Genomic DNA, 22,068 nt, shown 5'->3' with positions numbered 1-22,068 from the left:
GCGCGGAGACGCGGCAGGCGAAGAAAATGGACGAGCGCACACGTATGTACACGGACGTACACACGGAGCTACCCATTTCCATATGCCAAACGGCTCAACTCTCTGACCTATAAGATAGGCTCGCGAGCAATCGTCCATTTTTTCGCCGGCCGTGTCGCCGCGTTCTGATATATCCAAATGTTTTAATTAATATCTCGAAATTTTATGTGGTTGTTTGAAAAATGACCTCTACAATTTTTGTTCACTTTTATCTGTTCTATTTATATTTTTCTTTTGGCACGTCTTACGCGGGACATCCTGTATAACCACTTTTCTCATCTTGCACAAAAAATTAGAAGAAAATTTACTGCTATCATGAAAATTTACTTGTGTCACTGAAAGCACAATGAAAAGCGGAATTAGTATTCAATTGGGAGAATAATAGAGTCGAATGCAACATTACTGTGCAAATAATATGCTAATAAAGCGGGAATGACAACGCTGATTTATCACACGTCACGCGCTGATAGAATCAGTAGGTATCGTTTTCGCACGCTACATACTATCGCAGCAATAACGTAGACTATATTATTGACAGGTTCATGCGAATAACGTGAGCTGATAGTTAATATCGATCAGTAAATTCGGAAAGCGATGCGTTCTACATGCGATAGATTATAGTTTGTATTATCATGTATAATTTGTAGAACGTTTGGTAACAATACTTGCAATTCATGCGAACTTTATCAGAAGACCGGGAGACCACAATTAACAGTCATAGTGCGAATCTCTTTATAAATAAAACACTCATTCTTTCAGAAGTAAAATATATCTCCTTCATTAAACAATAATAGTTAATCAATAAATAATAATATATTAATATAAAGTGCAATCGACCTCACTTTTATCTGCACAATGTTCTTTCGTCAATTTTATTCGTCGTGAGTAATCCAAATTTTTTATTACCTTAGTACAGGGTATAAATTCCTAACTAGAAATCGTGGTATATACTTTTATAGCTTTACTTCCTTCACTGTGTTATTTTTTGGTTTTTTCAACGAATTATAACAATAAATCCAAATGTATCGAATGCACCATAGCATCTCGCGAATGATGATTATCGCTCTTTACGGATAATAGCAATTCACCCGCGATGGGTATTAATGCGTTCAACAAATCTCCAGTTTCCACGGGAGATTAAACAAAAATATCGATAACAGAACGTGCGCGGAATAATCATTTTTGGAATACCTAGCTTCTGCAGCGCGCGAATACGTGAAATAATTCGGGCAAATACGATCGTCGCGTTTCAGAAGTAAAGTACAAGGACAGATCAATAATTCGCGAACTTTATCTCGCAGTGTCGAATGAATAAATGACGAAAGTATGACGCTTTTTAACATACCTTCCGCGGGAGGAAATTACCCGAAATCAAATCGTCTCGAAAATGCGACCAATTCCACTAGAATCGTCGATATCTAATTTGTAACAGCGGCCAAGTGGAGATTATACGTTCGCGTCTCAAGACAAACCTGGCCACCGTGGGCACAGAAGGATCGTGATCCTCCGATGACCGCATGCCAATTCCCTCGGAGCGTCGAACTGTCAACCGCAAGCGGTCCCACCGGGTGTCCCGGGAATTCCGTCAGAGGGTCGCATTCTCGACGGTCGGTGGGACCTAAATCAATTAAATATCTCGCAGTGATCCGCTCGTCCGATTATCTGCGTCGTGGGTTAGTTGTCGGCACGACATAGTTCACACCTAAGGCCGCGTGGCCGCATTTTCCTCGTGAAGACGATGGGAGAAGAAACTCACGGGCGAACAACGAGAATCGACACCTACGCGATAGACGCTTCATGGATTTTAGCATTCCGGATCGTGATGCTCGGAGACGCGAAGGTCGTTAAACCGAAACGTACATTATTTCCGCAACTTATTCTCCAGGATCCTATATAACACAAAATCCACTGATAAGAAGAACCGTAAAACGTGAATTCTTCAACTTTAGCCATTTTCAGGGTCGTCGATTTTGAAATTCTTCAATAATCGTAAATACATTTGCTCCTAATAGTGTGTTTTTAGAAAAAGGTATACAAAGGACGAAGATAGAAGGTTCGACTCATGTATACTTCCGGCGGTAGTCGAACTTTATTAAATAAATAAATGGCATCGTCGCGATGTTGATAATAGCTCTGCCAATTAGAGAAGCACAGCATCTGGTCCACTTCCATATTGGAGGCATCGCGGAGTAACGCTGAGTACTCAATGTAAATTTCCAGCGAAGCTATAACCATTGCTTCGAGTCGGCCCGAATATTATACGAATTCTGCTGACGCTTGAAAGCTACCAAAGTCTCGGGAGGATTTTCACAGCAGAGGAGGAGCTCCTGCTAGCTCATTGCCTCCGGTTATTTTCGACTCCTTACGAGAGTTCACATTTAGTTTGTAATGTTATGTGTTACATGCAGCCGAACTGTTAGATGCGTAAGCACGTTTCACTCTTTAACGAGTATTTAATTACCAAGATTTATACAATTTTTATTCCGTTTCCTTGCAATACCAGTATATTAATGATGTAAGAATTTTCGTGTGCCCAACGCATCGCGCAGATTCTATTCAATCACTATGTGCTACATCTCGAAAAGATGAAAGACATGTTTCTGAGACAGAAGGTATTTCAGAAACAATCCTCGTGCTCTCGACGAGAGATCTCTTCGGGAGCTGCCGGAATCGCGAGAAAATGCAACGCTTCGACGAAGTTCAGCATCGTGAATTAAATGCAACTTGAGTCGTCTCGTTTCCATCACTAGTCGTAGAACTTTCAATTAACCTTTCTGTATGCCTCTTTCTCTCTCTCTCTTCCTTCTTCTTCTCTTTCACTTCGCCCTGGAATTCCGCCTCTATCTTTCACCTTTCCTTCCATCCCACTTCCGTTCTCCTCATCACTCCGTTACGTAATCGGCCCTAGCAAAAGCCATTAGCAATACACCAAGCTTCGACCTATGTAACACCGAGGTCTGCATCAAATTACCACGCGCATTAATTCGAGTACTTCACTAACCGACGTTTAGAGGGAAAGAAACATTTACTGGATCGTTACGAACCGAAGTAACGACAGTTCTAGATAAAATTATATTCTTTCACCACAATGTCTAATCAACAGAATTGCATCGCATAATTAATACAAACGTGAGAGAGTATGGAGAATATACAAAGACTCCTTCAATCAAGAATCTCACATGTTCAAATTTATTTCTAACATCAACAGCACCGAATAATAAAGTATATGGAGAGAACTGTCATGGCCGCTACATCCACGTTTTCTATGGTTAGAGAGAAAATAATTTCAAGTTAAATGTATATATTAAAAATTGCTGTTGTTAGATCGTTGCTGCAATATTAATGAAGTCACGGCGATTTTGACTGTCGCTTCGAACGTTGCTCGTCTTCGCGTCGGCCGCGTCGTGACAATCGATCGCGAGCGCGGCGCAAGAAGTCGTAGGGCGCGATAGCGGAAATCATTAACGACGCGGCGTAATCGCGCGGCCGACGGACAGGAAAATAATTGCGACAATTATCACGGCCGCGCAATCGTTTCGAGTATGCCTCATAATACGCGCGAGTGCTCTCTTAGTCACGGTGCTCGCTCGTGTAACTTCCGCGAGCTCGTTCGCGGGCGGAACGTGCACGGGCGACGATTAAACCGCCGCGAAATTTATGAAGCCGAATTAACGGTAAGAGGCGCCGGGTCGCCGCGACTGGAGACCGGTAAACTCGGCTGGTGGTTAATTATTACCAAGAGCGCGCGGACGCGCTGCGCGGAGAGGTCTCCATGCAAATGGAAGGACCATTAATTATCATCGAGTCCCGTGTCGCATTCCCTTTGGCGCAGCGTCGTTGAATTTTATTTTCGTCGATCTGCTCGTTCCCATTTCTCCGTCGCGTCGGTCTCTCGCGCGGAGGAATCACGCGGTTCAAACGATTAAGGCACGAGCGAAAAGCAAGAAAAACGTAAATAATGCTAATGTCATCGTTAATGCTGACGCGTGAGATCGATTCTCGATTATTTCACTCGATTACGACACGGAGTCCAACTGTGTAATTTTTCACAATAACGACAGCGATTTGCCACTTTTCCTTTTTCTCTTTGCGGATTCTACCCTCGTGGCAAATGACGCGCCGATAAACTAAATCTCCATTATCGACTCCGTAATATACAAATAATCGTCATCCTGATAAATATGCGAATATCTTCTTTCCCATCGGCGTCGATATTAATTGTTATTATTTTTATTTGGCGAGAAAGGGGGTGTGCCACAAGTTTGTAATTTAATAATTTCTTTGTCTTTTTGGTTCCATAAATCTGCAACGTCCTGGCAAGCAAAAACGGAATCATGCGAGCAAAACTTTCCACAGCGCTGCACTGAATTGTTTATAACTTTATTGTTATTGAAGATAATTATCTGTAAAAAAAAGTGGAGATAGATATTTGTACAAAACTGTATACAGACTATGTTTTATAGTTTCTTAAAAAAAAAATTCCCGAGAATCACGAATGAGACGATGTTCCAAGCGGCAACATCCCCTTAAGAGCGATCGGGGGCGCGATGATGTGTATTTCGACGAGCCGCGCGCGGCACATCCACCGAAATTGCACGACGAGGCAGTGCTACATCGACGCATCCGCTGCGGCGCAGCTAGTAGCAACGTAGTGAGCGCAGCGAGCGCAGCCCGCTCGATCATTCTCTCTCGTCTCAAGCTGCGCCGACCGTCCCCGCCGCCTGTCTCTCGCCAATTGGCCGCATAATCAGTAATTGCCAGGATGCAACGGCCACGAACATCCCTTATGGCGTCGCATACTCGCGACGGTTGAATGCTATGAACACCCACCGTGACGGCGTCCACGTTGAAATTTACGATGCCAGGATTTACACGAATATCATTACGCGGATAACTATTGCTATTCTCTCTCCCTTTTCTCTGCTCTTCTCTCTTTCTCTCTTTTCTCTCCAATTCACCTCATCACGACGTAATTCGAAATAGCCGAGGTCTACGCTTCGAAGCGGGATAGTGCGCGCGAAGCGAAATCTCGAAATTATTAAACCATCTGCGTCAATTATTTGCCGTCAATTATATAGCATCCGGATCCGCCGTCAGCGGCAAGCGAACGACTGCGGCGAATTACCTTTCTCCCCTCATGAGGGCAAGAATTAATTGCCCATGTCAGCGGAAAATACGAAGTTACGTTACGGCCCGGTCGAAAAAGAGAGCACTTCGCACTTGGCGTTTGGCAAACAGCGCGAAAGAAGGCAGCCAAGAAAAATCCGCAAAAGGACCGCCACGAGCGGAGCGTAAATACCGAAGGACGGTGTGAGCCATCGAATTGGAAAATTCCTTGCGAAGCACTGCGAACGAAGTTCCCTGATGCGGCGACTAAGCTCGAGAACGTCGTCGTCGTCGTCGTCGTCGTCGCCGTTGTCGGAAACGACGGCAGCGTCGTGTCCGCCTGCAACTTCCGCTTCCGACAGCGCGCGAGAACTTGTCGGATATTAATAAAGTTCAACCTCGATGCGACTCGACGGTATCCCTTTTTTCGGCGCCGCCGTGCACCGAGCGGAGAACTCTTAAAGCTGACCATCCTTGCTCTCTCCGGAGGAAATGAGATTTTCGGTAGAGCCTCGGAACGTCGACGGCAAGCAGAAAGGTTGCGCTAATGGTATAGGAACGGCGAGATACAGAGATGCGCGGCGCGAACGAGCTAAGAGCGCTCGTTTCGAAATAATGTTATATCGACGCGACGAAAGTTCACTATATAGATTGTCGCACGTGAACTGACGTATTCTTCCTCTTACTTTCTCGCTTAAAGAATGCGCGTCCTCCTAAGTCGAAATCTTGATCCTACTTTTGATCTCAATGTCTCATTTAATGATTACTTTGATATTCTGAAGCCTACTTGAAGCAACCTGTTTGATTCATATTCAACCCAACTGCTAAATTTATCAAAGAGAAGGAACTCTTTGGAACTTACGAATAGCATTTTGTGCATTTTTCGCCATTTAGAGGCGCTAAGTAGGATCTTAACTTGCATGTGTATTAAATATACACTGATTCTTCAGAATATCCAGACGTTGGAAAGCTCAAGCCAAAAGTTGGGCTGATATTTCAACTCGAGCTTTGCATTATTTCTTTAACGCGTGAACACTTTTATTGGTTATTTCCTTGCCGTTACAGAGAACCGGATAGATAATACGATATTCTGCAATTACAATTAGAACTAACGAAGGATGTAATATATGGACCGTAGAAATATCGAGCGAAATAAACGTAAACATCCATTTTGAGAGTCCAATGTCTGGCTAAATATATACGAAGCAGCGCCCCAGCGCTCTCGCGATAACAAATCCACGATTTGCATTTAATTTTACATATAGGACACTCACGTTACGAGCTGATAAATAATTTCGTGCTGGCGCTATTCTTTCGCGCGCGAGTTTTTGTCGCGCAGAATGTGTTGTACGCGTTGCACGATCTGGCGGACATGAAAGAGAAATACGAGAAAAGAATAGGAAACAAAAAATGCCAATCGACAGAACAGGCGCGCCATTTATGTATATTCATAATATTGTCGCGGCGGCCGCAGGCTGTCACGTTATTTAATTAATTAGCACGACTTTAAAGCGCTGGCAATTGCGCGATTACCGTTTTCATCACGCGCGAGCCAGGACCATTATCGGACGTGTAATCGAATCACGCGATTGGCCAATCGAAAGTCAAACGAGCGGCCAAATGCCAACGAAATGCTCGCTAAAATATTTTTGCGTAACTTCGTTCCACGCTCGCGTGCGTGCGTGCTACGCGCGTCCAAAGTGTCCTACATTTTTCGACCGTTTTCTCTGTTTCTCGTCAGATTCACGTCGTACGCGGCATTCCGTCGACGAAAAAAAGAGGAATGAAAGGGGGAAAAACGGCTGACGCTGCCAGGGTCACCGATTTCGCGATGTGATTTGCGATCCGGCGAATAGCGATAATGGGAAATAGGGGAAATCCCACGTACGGGGAAAAGAGGCGATTCCTACGGGGATTCAATACAATTTCGAGATGATACGTAATCGAGATGCTCCGCGATAACGTCACTGCTTGTGACGTATCGCGCGAATATCGGCGCGGCACGCGCACTGATAGAACCGCCGCGACGGATATTGCCAAATTCGTGCACCATGAATATTCGATTCCCGTAAATCACAGAGAAATGCGCCGCGGGCGAGCCCCAATTTTTGTGTCAAATGCGGTCCGCCGAATAGTCGACCTCTCGTAGCGCGAACACACCAACGCGCTCGACGTTTGACTGATTAATTCCTTTTTTCCCTTTGCATCGAATGCTCGCTTTTCACCGGATTCCGTCGTAACGTCGTAAATTTCGAGTCAATCTGTCCCGACGTTCGCGCAATTCCTATGATCTCACGAAAGAGGAAAGCGCCAAAACTCGACTCCAAATAATGTTAGATCTCGATGAGCACACTTAAGATTCGGATATTAAGCAGCGAACGCAAAAGCCAACGCGAACTGCAAACGGACGATATCTATACGCCACGCAAAAGATCCCAGGGATGGCGGTGTACAAATAGCTACAGTCGCGGGAAATTGCGTTAAGCTGAATTAACATTTATCCTCTGCGAATTTACTGTGCGCGATAAAGATATCGCGACAGTTACGGCGTGCACGCGTGCGCGGTCATAACACGTAACGCGAGATAGTGGAGGCGATAGGCCGGAAATTTCGCGCATTTTTCCATCTGGATTGTGCTCACGCCGCGTCCATCGAAAATCTCGCGATTGCTGAATGCAATTTCCGGAATTTCGATGTCGGCCGCGGAATGAGCGAGGTGTCCTAAGGCGAGGTAATCGTCGGGACGAACTTATTCCCCTCGGCGAAATTAATTCGGGAAACCAATTTGCATCGCCGCCTAATGCCATCGTCGTCGACGATGCATCTAGTTTGTCTGCAGCGTGTCACGTGCGAAATTGCAATTACCGAGATCGCGCGTGGTCCAGCGCCTGGATCAACGGAAACGTATCCGCGCGCGCGTCTCTACCCTACTTCTATCCCGCCAGCTGTCTGCAACATCACATACCGTTTAAATCGTCTCGATTTCGAGAACACTTGCACATAGAACAATACACACTGTACTCAAATAAGCGTCACTTGTTTCAAGTATTTTGTAAGCTTATATATCCGAAAACCCATCTTAAGATTTCATCATGAGCCATAAAATTTATTCCAAGAATATTCTGAATCTTAATAAGTTTAGCATTTTGATCATGAATGTTAAATTAAAACAAATAATCAGTTTCCTTACTAATCAGTCTAATTTTTTCTTAGATGAAGTTTTATATGTTGTCAAGGGAATAAATTCTTCTTTTGAGAACATGAGTAAATGAGCTTTTCTAAAATTGTAAGATTATTATTTTAAGATTATTATTAAGAAAATATTCTTTGTTGAAAATAATCTTTATTTTAAAAAAGAAAATAAATTAAGTAATCGCTTTTCTTAGTTGTAGAATTATATTTTTCTCTGTGTGTCCTCACGTGAGAACGCTAGGACGTGAACGCGTAGTATTTCGAGTCTCGAAATGATCAAACAAAAATTTGGTAGTCATTAGGCCTGGATAATAGTCGCGAACTGCTTTGACGAAATAATTTTAATTAAACGCGCGCATTCAGGTGAATATAATTAAATAATTTGGCAAGTATTAATAAATACGTTTAACAAGGCTTTGGTATCTGTTGCAAAAAATTCGGTGATTATTATCAATTTATGTGGCACGTATTATTAAATAATTTATTAAATAAAAACATTATTTAGTGGTACTATATGTTTTACTAATTATTTTGTATTGTCATAATCGAGGTATATAACTATCATTATATTCGATATTAATTACCAAATATTGTAATGGAACGCTCGACTAAATACAGTTGTTAACTGTTACAAGACTATTTTTTTCAGTGTTTGAGTTCATATAGCTGTTACTCGACTAATTAATTAAATAATTGCGTAATAGTAAGATTGAGTACGTTTTCTACTTGCGTTTTATCGCACTTGATTTCATTCTCAAAAGTAAAAGCATAAAAGAAGCGCAACGAGTACCAGTGAGCAAGTGGTCAATTTCTCGAATAAGTTACTTTATCTTTGTGCTTTCATCGCGGCAGTCTTTGATCAGCTCGTCCTCACGCGAACGATTTTCAGAGAAAATACCGTTCTAAACGAGCGCTAAAGGAAACGTGAAAACATTATTTTCCCCTCAAGCCGTTAAGTATTTGCATTGCTAAACATTTACTCTGCACTCCGGGGATGTGCGGAGTTAAACGGCAAAATGGAATTTCGTTCTCGTCTTTGGTCGCGACCTTTCCTGTGGAACTCGATAAACACCTTGGAAACGACAGGCCCCTTTAGCGGTACCTATTGGAATTCGAATTTATGATCACCTGGATTTCGTTTCACCGTCGACTTACTGTCGCGCGTACGTTGTAGAAGGATCTCCGTTCTACGTTCCGTTTATTTATATCTGAATATCGTTCAAATGCTGTCGACGCGACGCGATTATCTCACATACACCTTACGTTAAACAACGCCGAATAAAAGTATATCCCATATACACAAATATTATCTTGATCGTCGCGCGCAATATCAGACAGGCGTTATCGCGACGAGAATATCTTTGGTGTCAGAGTCGCTCCTTAGAGAGACCAATATTGCGGCATTGTGATTTTTAATTACACTTTATTGTGCAACTTTTCTCTCAGAGCGTATTCAGAATTTTTTTCCCCAGAGGCTGTTGTAAGCCGCGTTATTGCTTCAATATGCAACGGCGGCTCTCGCGCAATATTATTTTTACGCGCTGGAGCAAGCGTATTCAAGGCGCGCATAAGTAAATATGTACGTAGAGGATAGACCGTGTAATACGACGGGAGGAAAATTAAGGGCTCGTTACAACGGCGAAGCGGTAAAATCCTGAAGGTAATGGCGCGTATTTTATCGCCGGCGCCTCCGTACCGTACGTTGCCGTCCAATCGCGAAATCTCGAAACTCGAACGAAGCTCACACGACTCGGGCGGATAGACCGAGGCTGATATCGACCCCCGTGTAACGCGAGTTGAAACGCGCTGTGTGTGAGTTAAACGTTTCGTACGAAATTCGACTTTTGGCTAGCGCGGCGCGGACGTTGAGAAATTCACCAGGCCACGAGAGAGTCGCGCTGTGAGAGAGAAGCTCTCCGTGCTCGTGCTTCCGAACGAAGTTTCACGATCGCCCCGCGTAGAAACGCCAGACGACACTCACGTGCCAGTCACGTTTTAAATAAAATAAAATGTCTCGAGGAGAACCCGACACGAGGATCGCCACGAACTACAAATTAAAAATCAGAGAGTTCACGAACGCGTTTACTACTTCTCTATACATAAATAGCATTGCTACCGAGCAGATAAATATTCCATTTGGCTCACGGGAGATGCGAGAGTTGCTGATGGCAGAGTTGCCGGGCGTAAAAATTGAGATTTACGGCGAACTAAGGAGCGCGGTAATCATAAGAATTTATTTGACGAGCGCGCGGAAATAAATCACTGCCGAACCCGCTATTAAAACGCATGTAAATATTCTTTTACGACGCTTCTCCATTGAGCCCGAGCAAACCCGCGATGTGCCTGTCGTAAATCGTAATATATGTGCGAGCGACTCGTCGACTGGCGGTTTATTAAGATGAACATTTCTTTTCTTACGTACGCGCTCATAGAAATGTCCCAATATCATACACTCGCAAACTACACATGAACCGTAAGTGGCGTAAATGCAGCTTTAATGATTACGTTACATCGTGTTATTGCATTAAATATCTATTACAGTGCAATTTGTAGCGCGCATCCGGTGTCACGCGAAACCAGCCGTTATGGCAGAACGATGACATCATCATATCGTCATATTTACCCGTCTTCTGTCGCTCAGCGATATTCGATAGTCCACGGCGCGTCGTGAAGCGCGCGAACCCAGGCCTCCTCTTTATTAGATCCGTTTAAATTCGCGCGATTTGCAACGCGCATATAATAAATGCGGATATCGCTGTATGTGTGTGTGTGTGTGTGTGTGTGTGACGTGTGATAAATCATAATCGCACGGTTCTGCTTTCGGTCCGGCGCGTCCTGAAGCGAAATCCGTTTTCGCGTTTTCGTGCCGGCCGGCAGGGCCGCGGGGTAAAACACGTCGGACAGCAGCGAAAAGTCCGGCGCGAGCGTGATAAAAACGGACGACGTGAAACCGACGGTGCGGCAAGACAGGAGAAAGAGCAGAAACGCGCCGTCTGTTTACGACGTTAAAGGGAATTAAACTCGTTGACGAACGTCAGTCGTTGGCGCATCGATTGCTTGCCGGCACCGCGCAATAGTGTATACATTAAAGCACCTCTCGTCGTCCGTGCGTCCGTTCGTCCGTTCGTTCGTTCGTTTATATGGCGCAAAAAGCGTAAATTGCAGAGAGGAGTGCGAAAATACACGCGGTCACGCGTGTCCACGCGGAACCTAGTTGCTCGCGGTCTTCTAAAAAATTCTATGCATCCGCGATACACTCGTGTCTCTCTCTCTCTCTCTTTCTCCTCTCTCTCTCTCTCTCTCTCTCTCTCTCTCTCCCTCCTTCTCTCAGCGCAAGTGAGTTCTCGAGAATTTCCCATGAGTCGCCGTCGTCGGAAGTCGCTGTAGCGCGGGATTTTCCTTTTTCTTACTATTTCCGCGGCTTTATCTCCGGCCATAATTCGCGATAAACTTGGCGTATTTGCCTTGTCTCGTTATAACTTTTGAGCCTGGCGAAATTGAGAGACGTTCCCGTGATTACGCCGTTCTCGCCAGACGCGCGCGCGGAGGAGGAGGATAACCGCGAACTTAATTCGCGTGGTAACAAGACGGAAGAGACGATCGCGCGACTCGTGCGATTCAATCACGGCGGATTAACGCGTAAGAAGAGCATTGCAAGAGCTAGTGCAAAGTCATTAGGACAAAATTAATCGCGTCTTCGAAAAAACCTCGAGAACGCGAGAATTACGAGTATCGTTAGCGAGTTAAAGGAGAGCACTCTTGCGGAAAACGCGCGACAATCTCGCGATACATCATACTCCTAACTCTCCGTTCTCCGGCTTTATCTTCGTCTTTTGAGTCAGGGGAGACCGGGTCTAGTTGGACCAAGGGTCATTTTGGCTATGTGCTTTTTTCATATTTATCATATTTTTCATATTTATATTTCGTATTTATCGTGACAGAAACAGTGAGAACAAAACCACCAAGTGTTCCTTTTGAACATAGGTACACGGAACGTAGCTACATGGAAAAAAACAATATGGTTGACTCGTACATGAATCTGGTTGGCCAGATTTACGTGTGGATCGACGATACTGTTTTTCCCATATAGAACAGAACAGCGTCCCCTTAATCATCGACACTCAGGGGAAAACCTGGTTTTTCATACAACCAGCATTGCAGTTAAACTTTTTGCCTGCACTCTCTATGATTCCAGAAGAGGACTTTACAACTAAAACTGTGAACAACTAGGTCGCAAGAAAAACCAGATTTTTTTAAGAGTGTCAATGATTAACGGGGATATATCAATAATTGGGTGTTTTGCTCTAGCTAGTGACATTTCTCTTAAACTAATTTTCCTATTAGTTCTTGAATGTCATCGTCCTCGGATATCGACGCAGTGTGAATCTGCATTATTATCCTGGGTTGCTAAGCAACCTGATCGGAACGAGGTGGTCACGATGGTTCGCAGGATAAAATATATAGTTTACAAGATCGTTGCGGACATAGAAACATAAAGGAAGATTATCTATATTAGATTTGTACGATCAATTGTAGTAATTAGTCGTCTGAAAAATTGTAATTTTGAAATTCTGGAAAGTGTACTATTATGTTCCGATCTATATCCCTCTTCTAACGTAGTTGCCATCATCTTCTTTCCACCCCCTCGATGTCAATTCGCTCGCTGAGGAGTCGCGGATTAAAACAGGCAATATGCGAGTGTCTGGTGCGATGTTTCACGAATCGAATCACGTCTTCGTGAAGGTCTCACCGGATTGGCCGTTAAGCCGTGCGAGAGCTCGGTGGCGCGCTGATCCCGATCGATCGTGGCAAAGTCCATAATGGTACTACGCGATATAAGCCGCGTGAGGCGCGTAAACGTAGCCGCATATATGCGGGCGCTCGCATACCACTGACGTTACCAAACGCCCTTTGATCTCGGTCTGCATTATGCATGAGGAAGAACTACGACCTGACCGCAGCAACACAATATACCGACGGTTTGCGAATCAAATGGTATGCGGAAATAATCGCAACGGAGGGCGGTGGCTGAATTCGGCCTCTTGAGCGAGCGATCAAGAACAAGGATACACTGCTCTGTTACGTCAGATGTAACGCGTCACGTTACACCACGTGATCCTACATATCATGTTATTATATCACGTAACTGGAGCGCATTCCGCGTATCTGATTGAACAGCAGCGATTACATCTATTTATATATGTCCAGTGCAGAAAAGCACTGCGAAAAGTTAATGCGAAAAAAACAGATTAATGACGCAAATACGTGACTTGTTATTTGGATTATGCATAATCGTGTAACATGGATATTTATACGTTGCGTTTCAAAGGAATAATATCGACCCTTGACGTTTTTTTAATGTTATATACAATGTCATTGTTGTAAAAATATCAATTCTCGAATATGTATCTAATCCTGGGCATTCTTATTGTTTTAATTTAAACTGAAAACGCGTATGTTTGAAGTAAAGAATAATTCGGCTGTTCTGACTTGCTTCAAAAAACGAGATCTTGTCATTCTATTTGACAGTCGCACCAAAGAGCCACGATTAGAGGCTCTTACAGACCGTACTATCTTCAGTTTAGATAGTTTTTGTGGAGAGTCTTTACATTCGAATGTTTTTTATTGTTTTGGCATTTAAATATTTGAAGATCAAAACAATCAAGATGTCCAAGATTAGATCCATATCTGAGAATTAGTACTTCACGGTGATTTATATGTTTCAGAAGACTTAGCTATATCACACGAGACGGTCACATCCGACACGGCGTTTCGCGCGTTGTCGAGTATCATAACGCTCGACATCTCAAATCGTGACAAATTGCCTAGCATTCGGCTATCACGGTTGTGAATTTCCGGCAAGTCGATATTCGCGGCGATTGATATCGCGACTAGCGCTGTCATGGCAGCAAGTGTCATCGCGTGTAGCTTTGCAGAGAAAACAGCGCTGAATGGGCTATGACAAAAATCGATGTGTAAGAATCGACGTGTAAGAATCCATGCAGAGCCCTTCAACTTGCCGGAGATATGAATACGCGACTGTTACAAAACTTTATAGGGCGTAAAAGTTTTCTGTCGTATAAGACGAAAGCAATTTTCAAACCCTCCTCGGCTTGCGAAGACACGGTCGCATATTAAAGTTTTTCAACGGGCAGTTACCTTCTCTCGCATAATCGCACACTTCATGCAAAACCCATTAACCTTCATCTGCATAGCAATGAGTTTGTTTTATTAGGAAAAGTTTACGCCTCACGAATCTTTCAGTTTTCCGAGTTTTTTCAGATTAACTCGGACAATTCGTGTGTGCAATCCGATTAAACAATCGGGCATCTCTTTCACCGCTTATAGATTCGCCTATAGATTTACCTTGCATTCGAGAAATTCGCGAAGCATCTCCGAAAAATATTATCACGTTCATCAGTAATACAATCGCGAAAGATTCACTGGTTCGACTTGCGCTTTTTGCACGTGCGAAACGGCAATGGGGAGGAAGAAAAGCTCGACTGTGTTTTCTACGGCGGCGGCAGCTAGCTAGCTGGGCGCGATTAAAGAGCAAAATAACGCTCGGCGCGGCAGCGATTCGCTCGTGTAAAATCAGTCTGCGGCAATTTATATGATAATTGCCCCGCGGCATCTCCAGTCAGCGCGAATTCTTTTTATCGCGAGGAGGGTCGCGCCGCGTACTTCCTACCTTTCCACGATGTTCACTCGTCTGACATTCGCCCGTGTCTATAGCCGCGTAATATAGATATATTCCCGTGCGATTTTCTCGCCCTGTCCTCACCCCTCGTCGCCACAGCCGTGTATTTTCTCGAGAAAAATGCGTCCTGCCTTGGAATCTCTTTTTTGCGTGCATTCATTGCGCCGTTCGTCTGTTCATGATCCGCAGTGCAGCAATTGCGTTGTCGTCGTCTCTCCCTCGCGAGAAGGGAAGAAATTTCCTATCTCTCGTGCGGACGGACTGACGTGAAACGCTCGTCGTAACTTCCCTCACCTTTTGAACTTTCGATTAAATTAGTGATATCTCTCGAACGGGAATTGCTAGAAATTTCATTGCCAGAAAACGGAATGGAAAGACAGAGAGAGAGAGAGAGAGAGAGAGAGAGAGAGAGAGAGAGAGCGAGCTGACTATGTATATCTCTTTAGTCTATTGAAATTTTCCGAGGCAGAGCGATTTTTCTCACTATCCTTCTCAATCTCCACGTAATCACGTCTAGAAAAAAATCGTTGCTACGGACGTAAAAAAAATTCGCCCGTACTTACGATCGATGGACAAGCGCGGCTTTTAACCGCCACCCTCTCTCTCCCTGTTCCTCACCCGCATCGTTCGCCTTCGACACCAGCTTTTTTTCCGGCCAATCTTCGGTCCCTCGCCCCTACATCGGCATGCTACCGATGCATGCTCTTGTGAACACCGGACGAATAGCGTTTGAGGGAATTGATGGACCTCCGGTACTCGACATCCCGAAATAGGATGAAAGAGCGAAGGAAAAAAAAATACTCATCGCGCACAAAAGCGAGAGCTAATATGGAGCGCCGTGACGGAAGGGACGAGAGAGAGGACGGAAGGCACGGTTTCCATTGGCGCGAGAGATGTACCATGCTCGACTATTGGATCGGCGCTGTCGGCCGATTAACCGAGGAGTCGCGTGTTGATTCACTCGATTTCATAGTGAGAACGAGAGATGGACAGAGATAGAGAAAGATAATTGCACGCTTTCACATACGAGAGCTTTGTTCGCGCAACGGAAGCGCTTCGTTAGATATGATTCCTTTGAGACGCTTTCGCGACTGGATACGGTGTCTCTATCGTCCGTGAAAGAAAAGCAACGGAGCAAGTAAAAGTTAACTTCGACCGAATAAAGTTGCGATCCAGCATTTTGTATAATCGAACGAAGCTGGTATAATTTCACGAATGAAATTACACGTTCTGACCGCTGATCGCGCACCTTTTCATAAATAGAAGTCGCAACTTGGTTGGGCCGAACTTCACCTATAACTTCGCCGGAATTGCTATTGTGAGCGAACACAATGGTCAAATCAGATTTGGTTAATGCGAGTCAAGAGCTTGACTAGATCGGGACAAAGGTTAATCTACGTTAAAACGAAGTGATGATACACGCAAAGGAGGAACCTTGACAAAAAAAAGTACTCATTGTATGTCCAACAACAACTTCGTAACTAGCTGTTTTCTTATAAAAAATTTGTTCAAATAATTTTTATCGTTTAATACCTGTAAAATCTTATATTTTATTTTTTCATACATAATATAAAATTATTGTGAAAATTTGTATCTCATAAGGTAGAGTCTTTTCACGCGTAAAAATCCATTCATTATTGAGATGTAACTTTATTTCTTCTCAATTTTTCTTGCCTTGCTTCAGTAACTGGCCAATATTTTCCGAGCTCTTAATAGACAGAAAAACTGTCTAAGTGTTTACTTTTTATTATCTGGTTCTTGACCAGAGAATAACCACTCAACTCCAACCAAAAAACACTGGCCAGTTATTGGTTGGTGAGTTTTCAGCAGTAAACATCAACAAGGGTGTTATTGGATGTACGATTAAAGTACTTTCGTCACTAGAGACTCTTTCAGTCGGGAACCGCCTTCGGTGGTTAGATCGAGTCGCAGAAGCGATTTCCACGATTACGTTCTTGAGAAAATCGTGATAAATAAATGTCGACGTGGCTCTGGTATTGAGCGGATCCTGCGCTTGGCTTTCCATATGTTTCCATACACTCGTACGACCGCAGCGATTTCTCGACGAAGTACCTTGTTACCGATACAACGATTGATCGTCTATAAAGCCGCATCCTTGGGCGGGGCGCGCTATTCGCCAATGTAATATACGACATTGTCCGTTCCGATTCGACTGGCGAGGTGATGTAACCGGCGGGTACTGGCGTTCGCGAATTTAAGGCCGATCGCGTAATTGAATTTGTAAGAGACATATCGGGCAGAGACCTATCACGCTTACGCGCGAGCGCGACACGATAACATTGAATTTATTTATTTACAGCTCCCGGAACACGAGGACGTCGTAATTCGGTATTTGCACCCAATAGCGTAATGTAAATCGAGTTGTTATTGAAAAGCGAAACGAACATTCGTCCCTGCGGCTCGGAGTGATGGGCGGGCTGCTCCGCGTAAATAATCTCATCAGCTTTCTCGTGGCAGACGAGAGCGAACGGAAGATATTCAGGACCGACGCGCTGGCGCGCCATAAACAGAAGGGGGATGAAAAACAGCTGACCCCAGGAAGCGACCGCATTCGCCGGGCGAAAAACCCTTTACGAGGCGGGCACCGACGTCCATCGACGTCGCTCCGCGAGCACGGTTATGGTCCTGTGCGACCGACAAAACACACTGACAATTCCCGAGTGCGCCAGCGGCGATAAACGTTACACGAAGGGGCAAACATCTCGACGCGGATTGGCCGGTGACGTCGCCGATCGGAAGTTTCGCGCGTAAACAGGGTGATTCCGCGCGAGAGAATCGCGCCCGCCTGGAAATTGTGTACCGGCGACTTTTCCGAACGACTCTCTTACCCCGCCGTACCACGGGGAGAAGTATCTCTCTCTCATACTCGCGCGCAAGACGGCATTCGTCGAGTCGCCAAGTGCCTCGTTCTTTTGTTTTTTTTTTCTTTTTTTTTTTATCGGAATAACGCCCGGAGCCGTTCGTTGACAGCGGAAACGCGGCGAAAGAGAGCAGGGAAAAACTCGAGATGACAGCGCCGTGGTGTTCGCGGTCCGAGAGAGACGCCGGGCAGAAAATCCTTCGCGACGCGTAGCGAAAATTGCCGAAGAAAAAAAATAGCGACGCCTCCTGTCAATGGAAGGGAGAAGGGCGAAAGCAAGTGAAAGGTGAAAGAAAAAAACATCGTTATTGACGTTTCCTATATCGAGCCGCTTCCCGCGCGATACTCTCCGGTAAGCCGATATTGAGATTGTAGAGCTTTCCATTACGTAATTGAGAAGTACGAGGAACGAGGGAGAAAGAGGGGAAAGACTGATTAGACAGGAGAGAGAGAGAGAAAGTTCCCAAAATGAAAAACGGAGATGTACGAAAAGGAAGACTCCGCGGCTATCGGATGTAACATAATCGAGGATTTTCACCTCTGAGAAGTGTTACGCTTAAATCGCGCAAAGAGGAACTCAATTTACGTGCGAACGTGCGCATAATTCTCCCGGCGCAAAATTATATTATGCTAATCGAGTCGTCGCGAAAATCCATAAATTTCTACGTAATCCATAATTTTATATGTACGGAAAAAAAACATTAGAGCGGTATCTCTCGATTAATTCCGTGCACGCGCTTCACTGCACTCTCGTTAAAGGCGGGGAATGCAAATTGCATAAAATGGGCGTGCGTTTCGTTTTAATTCTAGCCCGACAAATCGCTTGGCATTCAATCTGGGGCATTAATCAAATGACTATGGATTGCAGCGCGCGTAAACTTTATTCCGTCCTGTTACATATTTCATGAAGCCGTTATTTGGCAACTCGATTACATCTCTCTTCTGCGAAGGAATTTTTGCGTTTCCCGTCATTTCCACCGGCGAATCGATGGTACATACATGGGCGCACACGCCTCTCCCGTTTAACTCGAAGCTCGAATGCGAGTGCAACAGTCGGCCAATGCAGTCTGTATTATCAGCCGCATCGACCGACAGTTGTCAATAACAGCCGCGACTTTTCCATCGAAACTGTGCAGAATTACATTTCCATATTATATATCCTCGGGATGAAACGTCTAATGAGTACTCACTTGTGCGAAAAGATCGAGAAATAAACAAAAACATTTATCCCCACAATTAGTTGGTAACTTCGTCGTGTGCGAAGAATACTAAATCGAAATCATCGAGGTGCCTTTGAAGCAGGACTGTCCAAATAAAACGTGTTGATTAGCAAAAAATAGGGATTTTCAAAAAGAAAATCGTCGGGAAATTGGCGAGCAAAGTGACCGATGGTAACTGCAGAATTCTGCCATACCCTTGACTGAGAGGTGAGAGCTTTCGAAAGCTTGCACTCTCTTACTGCATGCCGTAAGGATTGTGTAAGCTTCGGCCGTCGATAACGTCGGTAAAAAAACCTCCGATCAACAGATTCGGGTTACCGTCCGTGGCACACCGCATTGGTAATTATTGCTGCGAATTAATTGCCTTCGTTTATGTCCCTTAACTCGCGATTTATTCACGATCTGACTTTATATTCAACAGACGCGTAATGTAACTTGTGGAAACTTTGAAAAAAATAATGCGTCGTTAAAATAATGAAGTCAACGTCGCATTCTGCGACGCTTTTCTACAAATTACACGAGAAAACTGCGAAAACTTGAGAGAAATAATATTTTGAAAGCGAACTCCACGAAAAATGCGCAGTCGACATGGCTGCGGCGAAAATGTCGCGAAAATGATAATAACTTTCGAGTCATGATAAGCAAATGAACAGGTTCTGATGCATTGAGCCTCGGAGATGTGCATAAATAATGGCGCAGTCTTTGTCGTTCAATTCGCGGCAAAGTTTAATGAAATTTTAATTTGCGGCTTAGTCGCTAAGATACTTCGCGTGGAAGTTCAAAAGGTACACACACAACCGGTGTGTATATGTCTGTATACCGTTCCGATATGCGCGTGATATTCGAATTACGCGAAGGGGCAAATTTCGGTGTCACACGAGGCGCACAGCGAAAACGTGGCAGCGCTTAATCATCGAGCTTCCGATTTCTTTTTTCACTTTTCCGCCCTGAAATTCGATGGACAGATTAATCACTCATTCGTACATTCCGTTGGTATCGTAATTAACAGGCACACCCACATAGCAGCGAATGACAGATGAAAAATATATGTCGTTATAGGCAAAGCGAGGGGAGCGGCGGATCGAATTAATTATTCGCGTTACTCGACGTGTGCGACAATTTCCGGATGTATAGTTTTACAATCCGACGAACGGGAATTTAACGATCAGCCGGTGCCAGTCGGAAGACTAAAGCGAGATACACTTAGAGTAAGGATAGCAATCGCGCACGGATTATAAAAAAAAAAAATGGAGTCAATTCCGCGCTCCGTCGTAAACATAAGGTCATCTAGTCAGAGTGCGTATTGTTCAGTTAGGAAAATGTTATGAACCGATTTACGAAAAATGTTACGGTACTCTGGGTCGTTCGACTTACCACTAAACGGCTCACATGTACTCAATTTGTTTATATCAGTGTATAGTGCGCATCTTACGACACATTAACCGATAAATTAACGTAGAAAATCTTTTCAAAGTTGTCACTTCAATTGCTTACAAACGTCACGATTGGAGCACGAGCTAGTGTAAAGTCGAATATACCCGAAGAAGCCACAACGAAGATACACGACGTACCGTAGCTCTCTCCTCGCTGCTAAATAGACTTCTTATATCGAAGATCGTGAACACTTTCCATGTTTCTTCCCTCCCTCTTTCTTTTCTCTTTTTTGGCTAATTCGAGAATGATAAATGTCACGTACAATACTTGTGAAATCGAGCAGCTATACTGTACTACTAGAGATGCCGATGATAACTGTTGCGCACAATTTATATATGTGGGAAAGAGATTTCATGAAGAAATAATAACACAATACAGATTTTAAAGCATCGTAAAGGAATAGCGGAGTAACAACTCGCACATGTGACGCAACGAGCGCGATTGAATAACACATCATGTGTATGATAAATAAATACTAAAAAAAACGTTACAGAGCTGAATAAGTCTGTTGGTCATGCAGTCGGCTGCTCGACAATTTTGCCGTGCTCGTCGCGAAATCCCCCAAAAATGGAGTACGTGCGCGACGAGGGTGGAAACAAGCCGCAAAATAGCCACCACTACGTTCTCCGGGATTTAACAAACAGCTAGCATGAAAAAGAGAGCAAAGGCTGATGTCTCATCTCTCTGTCCGCTCCCCCGCCTCCGTCGCCCAACCAGGCCATATAACTCCGGCACCTCAAAGGGTCCTTCTCTATTCTGAATGCAAACTATGAGAACGTGTGCACAAACCGAAGGAGATTATCGTCCTCCATTCGAGCTTCTTCCTGTCTTCCTCCCTTTTCCTTCTTTCGTTCTTACATTTAGAGGAACGTCGTGGACCTCGGTAAACTTTATAGGGTCGCGTCTCTCAGACGCGAGCGATTCTCAAAGACGACGCGAGACAGACTCGCCACGCGGACACGCACGCGTAATTCGAGAAAGACGACCCGCAATGAATACTAATCGTCCAATTTAATCCCGAGAAATTGAAAAAAACGGCGTTCTGAAGAAAAAGATTAGTAAGATATATTCTTACCAAAGAAATATACTGTGCACCCGAAAAGATATCGTCGTATTCTTAGCGGTATTCCCTTATACATAGCCTCAAAAGAATTCTAAAGTCCAAAGAAAAATTATAACGTCCAAAGAAAGAATTCTAATTGCAAGGTGATATTTCCTGTAATGCCCTATTCCAAGCAAAAGCTTTTACCAAAAGAGTATTCCTCTTCTGATGAAGAGGCATAATATTATCCTTAGAATATTTTTCTTTTTGGCGTTAGGGAGAATCCTTCTGAGTCCATATGTAAAAGAATTCTGCTAAAGATGAGATTATATATTTTTTAAGTATATAGACAGTATGTACACACGGTGTATACTTCAAGTGTATAACGTGCATATAATAATAAATATATATATATATATATATATATATATATATATATATATATATATATATA

The 22,068-nt window shown here is 44.0% G+C and overlaps 1 protein-coding gene across 1 annotated transcript in view; it reads right to left on the bottom strand.

Moving 5' to 3' along the window:
• LOC116849356 overlaps positions 1-22,068 on the bottom strand; it is a 473,095-nt gene that overhangs the window by 402,591 nt on the left and 48,436 nt on the right. The gene's annotated exons all lie outside the window — the stretch shown is intronic.

This window comes from Odontomachus brunneus, unplaced genomic scaffold, assembly GCF_010583005.1.
Source record: "Odontomachus brunneus isolate Ranch 3 - 2012 unplaced genomic scaffold, Obru_v1 Obru_scaffold_113, whole genome shotgun sequence".
Lineage (NCBI taxonomy): Eukaryota > Metazoa > Arthropoda > Insecta > Hymenoptera > Formicidae > Odontomachus > Odontomachus brunneus.
The sequence above is the reverse complement of the archived record's forward strand: the minus strand, read 5'-3'. Positions and strand labels throughout refer to the sequence as shown.